Source organism: Ovis aries, chromosome 1, assembly GCF_016772045.2.
Source record: "Ovis aries strain OAR_USU_Benz2616 breed Rambouillet chromosome 1, ARS-UI_Ramb_v3.0, whole genome shotgun sequence".
Classification (NCBI taxonomy): domain Eukaryota; kingdom Metazoa; phylum Chordata; class Mammalia; order Artiodactyla; family Bovidae; genus Ovis; species Ovis aries.
Genome location: NC_056054.1, coordinates 108126974 through 108132973, shown reverse-complemented (window position 1 = coordinate 108132973; position 6000 = coordinate 108126974).

Sequence of the window (6000 nt, the reverse complement as noted above, 5' to 3'; positions counted from 1 at the left end):
GAAAGATGATGCTGTGAAAGTGCTGCACTCAGTATGCCAGCAAATTTGGAAAACTTGGCAGTGGCCACAGGACTGGAAAAGGTTAGTTTTCATTCCAATCCCAAAGAAAGGCAATGCCAAAGAAGGCTCAAACTACCGCACAATTGTACTCATTTCACATGCTAGTAAAGTAATGCTCAAAATTCTCCAAGCCAGGCTTCAGCAATACGTGAACCATGAACTTCCTGATGTTCAAGCGGGTTTTAGAAAAGGCAGAGAAACCAGGGATCAAATATCCAACATCTGCTGGATCATGGAAAAGAAAGAGAGTTCCAGAAAAATATCTATTTCTACTTTATTGACTATGCCAAAGGCTTTACCTGTGTGGGTCACAAGAAACTGTGGAAAATTCTGAGAGAAATGGGAATACCAGACCACCTGACCTGCCTCTTGAGAAATCTGTATACAGGTCAGGAAGCAACAGTTAGGACTGGACATGGAACAACAGACTGGTTTCAAATAGGGAAAGGAGTACGTCAAGGCTGTTTGTTGTCACCCTGCTTATTTAACTTATATGCAGAGTACATCATGAGAAATGCTGGGCTGGAGGAAACACAAGATGGAACCAAGATTGCCGGGAGAAGTATCAGTTACCTCAGATATGCAGATGACACCACCCTTATGGCAGAAAGTGAAGAGGAACTCAAAAGCCTCTTGATGAAAGTGAAAGAGGAAAGTGAAAAAGTTGGTTTAAACCTCAACATTCAGAAAAGTAAGATCATGGCATTTGGTCCCATCACTTCATGGGAAATAGATGGGGAAACAGTAGAAACAGTGTCAGACTTTATTTTTTTGGCTCCAAAATCACTGCAGATGGTGACTGCAGCCATGAAATTAAGAGACACTTACTCCTTGGAAGAAAAGTTATGACCAACCTAGATAGTATATTCAAAAGCAGAGACATTAATATGCCGACTAAGGTCCGTCTAGTCAAGGCTATGGTTTTCCAGTAGTCATGTATGGATATGAGAGTTGGACTGTGGAGAAGGCTGAGTGCTGAAGAATTGATGCTTTTGAACTGTGATGTTGGAGAAGACTCTTGAGAGTCCCTTTGCAAGGAGATCCAACCAGTCCATTCTGAAGGAGATCAACCCTGGGATTTCTTTGGTAGGAATGATGCTTAAGCTGAAACTCCAGTACTTTGGCCACCTCATGAGAAGAGTTGACTCATTGGAAAAGACTCTGATGCTGGGAGGGATTGGGGGCAGGAAGAGAAGGGGATGACCGAGGATGAGATGGCTGGATGGCATCACGGACTCGATGGATGTGAGTCTGAGTGAACTCCGGGAGTTGGTGATGGAAGGGAGGCCTGGCTTGCTGCGATTCATGGGGTTGCAAAGAGTCGGACACGACTGAGTGAATGAACTGAACTGAACTAAAGTTTTAAACTCTTTCTGGTACATACTGTGAGCATTTTACAACAATATAAGCATGATCTCTGTTTGTTTCCAAGGCAAACCATTCAATGTCACAGTAATCCATGTCTATGCCTGCCGGGAGCCAGCACGGGAAACCCCACCCATGACAAAGGTCATGTGGAAGAGACCTGACGGGCAAGGTGAATCAGGAATTGAAGGACCCCCTGGACCTGCTCGAGCATCTACCCCAAAACCAGAGTCTGTCTGTCTTACTATTCTCTGTCTTTCACTAACTCCTCTGATACCAGTGGGGGGCTATCCCTAAGCACCTTTCTTTGAAGGAAATCAACTTAGAGCTCTAGTGAATAAGTCTCCTGGGCATAATGGGTGTGTTTCAATTCAAACCCCTCTAATGGCTCTCTAACTTGCCTGACAGGTTTATCCAGAGTTTTACAACTACGCTTGTGAGGATTTACAGCCTCCCAACTGTGAGAGGCATGGGAAGCTCAAATAAAGCCTTTTGAGGAGTTAAAATTATTAGAATGGTACTGGTGAAGGGTCTCATTGTTGAGCCAATGTTTGCTGCCGAATTTTCATATTGTGTGCATTAATTAACATAGTTGATATATAGAAATATAAGTAGTGGCCTTGATATTAACAACACTAAACCTTGAGTTAATAAATTCTTTCCCTGTTATAGCCCACAGCACCTTTGCCTTATAGGAATGCAACTTTACCTAGTGTTTTTGGAGAATGGTGAATGACTTTAGAAAAAACACTTTTAGAAAAAATCAGCTTTCTGGTTTACTAAGCTTTATCAGAAGAAAGAGTCGTAAAATGTTAGCAGGCCTCCTGGCCAGAGGATGATGTAAATCACCTAAGGCCTGTGTATACAGATAGGTATACAGAAAGAACGCCTGGTTCTGATAAGGGTCAGGGCTGCTGACCCTGCATGACTCTGCATCTTCCATTATTCTCTATGTATAACTTAAGGTATAAGAGGTCTCTGTGAAAATAAAGTTGCGGGCCTTGCTCACTGAAGCTTGGTCACCCCGTGTCGTTCTCTTTTCTCTCTCTTTCTCTTTCCTTTTCAGGTTGACTCCCTGGAGCGCAGGGTCCCTCTGAGTTCACTTTCCTGCCCGGGCTTCTAAGGCCCTCTCGAGAAGGTGCCCAAGGTGGGGTGCATTCACTACACCGAGAAGGCACCTGTGGCCTATGTGAACAGAGCAAGTCCTGTGCAGGGGCTTTATTGGCTCTCTGCATAAACCAAGGAATATCAACCTCTTTCTCTCCTCTATTTTCTTAACAGCAACATTCATTCTTTCTTTCTCCCACTCCCTCACCGACGCCATCACCCTGAGGATATCCCTGGACCCGACTGGGGCTGGACCTCGGTATATGCCCTAACCAGTAATGGTGAAGAAGCTGAAATTGGATGGTTCTATGAAGACCTACACAAAGCTAGTGGAGGTGATGGAACTCCAGTTAAACTATTTAAACTGGTCCCATCACTTCATGAGAAATAGATGGGGAAACAGTGGAAACAGTGTCAGACTTTATTTTTGGGGGCTCCAAAATCACTGCAGATGGTGATTGCAGTCATGAAATTAAGACGCTTACTCCTTGGAAGAGAAGTTATGACCAACCTAGATAACATGTTGAAAAGCAGAGACACTACTTTGCTGACTAAGGTCCGTCTAGTCAAGGCTATGGTTTTCCCATTGGTCATGTATGGATGTGAGAGTTGGACTGTGAAGAAAGCTGAGCGCTGAAGAATTGATGCTTTTGAACTGTGGTGTTGGAGAAGACTCTTGAGAGTCCCTTGGACTGCAAGGAGATCTAGCCAGTCCATTCTAAAGGAGATCAGTCCCAGGAGTTCATTGGAAGGACTGATGATAAAGCTAAAACTCTAATACTTTGGCCACCTTGTGCAAAGAGTTGACTCATTGGAAAAGAGTCTGATGCAAGGAGGGATTGGGGGCAGGAGGAAAAGGGGACGACAGAGGATGAGATGGCTGGATAGCATCACTGACTCAATGGAAATGAGTTTAAGTGAACTCCGGAAGTTGGTGATGGACAAGGAGGCCTGGTGTGCTGCAATTCATGGGGTAGCAAAGAGTTGGACACGACTGAGTGACTGAACTGAACTGAACTGAAGCTTTCAATTCCAATATGTAATTTATACTCAGAGTGGATCTCAGTTTGGACTAAGTATATTTCAAATGCTCAAAAGACATTCGTAGTTAGTTTCTGCTCTGTTTGATAGCAGGTGTAGACTCTCCGCTGTTTCCTCTATACCTGTGACTATTTCAGTCATCACTAGTCACACTTCACTGTGTTTTGTTTATATATCTCTCTTCTCTTATTATACTGTGGCTTCCTGACACTTATGAAACACGCCTTAAAAAAATTTTCTGTAAACCAGCATGCTGTATGGTTCATGGCACATGTTGCCATTTTCAGAGACCAATAAGTAACACCCCTTTTTTACTCACTCGTTTGAAACAAACTGAGAGTAGCAGGAGTCATGTAGAGGGGAATCAAACTTCAGCTTTCTAAACAATAAAAATTATCTGGATGCAGTGGCTTCAATTATGTGACCTTAGTGGGTTCTCTGATAACTCACTACTGTACTAGGTAAGTTTACCTCCCAGCCACAGGCAGTCTGGACAGCCATGGGCCTCTGCAACAGGGACAGACTCCTTTTGTATGGATGGTTGCAGATTAGAGCATGATGAAGCCTTCTAACTCAAAGAGAAAGCCCAGGTGGCACCAGGGCAGGCATGCGCAATAGTTTCTCCTAAATTTGTCAATCAAATATTAATAAGTCACATCTCCTTGATACTATTCTTCTTGAAGTATGAAGAGAAAATCTCTCCTTTTTATGAAAACAGAGGAATAGAGGAGAGAGCAGAGATGGGATCTCTGTCCAGAGCAGAGATCCAATAAATAAATGAGTAATATTAATTTGAAGACATAGTCAAAGTGATAGTGCATATTTGTAGTACCTGGCCACAAATCTGTTGTGTGACTGTATTAGCTTTTACTATGCTAATAAACCATATCAGTAACTCACGACTTACAGTGTAAACTTTTATTTCTTGCCCTGACTGAGGGTTTCCCTTATAGTTCAGTTGGTAAAGAATCTGCCTGCAATGCAGGAGACCCCAGTTCGATTCCTGGGTTGGGAAGATCCCCTGGAGAAGGGAAAGGCTACCCACCCACTCCAGTATTCTGGCCTGGAAAATTCCATGGGCTGTATAGTCCATGGGGTTGCAAAGAGATGGACATGACTGAGTGGCTTGCACTTTCAGACTAACTGAAGGTTGCAGGTAGTTGTGTTTTGCTGTGTTCCTCTGCCCTCGGCATGGTTTGTTTTGGTTATGGGCTGGATTCAGGTTTCCTGTGTCATCTCATTCTAGGAAATAGGTTGAAGGAGCAGTCAAACCAAACCATGAAACTGCAATTAAGTATCTGGATGCAGCAAATACCTTGTACATTTAAGTCCTTTTGGCCAATGCATGTCCCATAGCCAAACCCAAAGCCAGTGAATTAGGGACATCCATTTCTCCCAAAGGATACTTGAGCAAATCACCTGACAATAAGAAAGCATATACAATTCTCTTATGGGTAGGGAGCCAATGGTGGCAGTACTCCAGTCTACTACAGTGACTTGTAACAAGTTCCTTCTCCTCTATAGGCCACATTTTCTTCATCCATAATATATAGGAATGAAATTTCCTTTTTTTGACTGCATATCTGGGCCCCATAGCTCAGCCAAATTGGTTAAAATTAACCAACACAGCTTCCTCTGCAGAAACTGGTGTTTGTTAGATATGACTCATGAGAACTGCAGACATCTACTCTGCATGGTGGTGTGGTACTTCACTCTCTAAATTCTTGCATTTGAGTTCACATCACCTCTGTGCCCTCATGACTGCTCCATGCAGCAAAAGTGCTGATTTTCCAATAGAAGCATCCTTTTGCGTAAATTCTTATTCTGCTGTTGGAGCCCCAGTGACAGCATTCATTTTCATATTCCTCTCCTTTCTTAGTGGTGCACCCAGTGCCTCCTTAATCTGCTCATATCCCCATTGACCTCATTAGAATCTTTGTGGGTGGGCTCATGGTTTTTCATTTCGTATAGTATTACATAACTTAAATGTGTGTTCCACTTCTTAGTAGATATGTATGGGTTAATGTTATAAAAATAAACATGTTAGAACTTAATAAATAATGCCATTTTTAAACTCATGGAGAAGAAAGGGACAGATATTTTCATCTGAAGAAAATGTAAAGGCACACATATGAGCACAGGAAAGAGGTGTGAAACAACACAGAGTATGCAGAAACATAGTCTTATGCTCTGAGTTCAAAGGGCTTCACATTGCTCATTGAACTTTATGCCTTGTCCTGAAACTTTAAACTAGGCGAATTCATCCCTACACAGGCTTTCCTAAATCAATAAACAAAGCTGTGGCACACTTGTTTTGTTTGTGGCAATTTCCTGGGGATCTTTAGTCTAGTCCCAACATTGCTCCCTCTTCCTTCCAGATTTGCACATCATTGACCATTTGTTTCTTTCCTTTTCTGTCAGGAACTT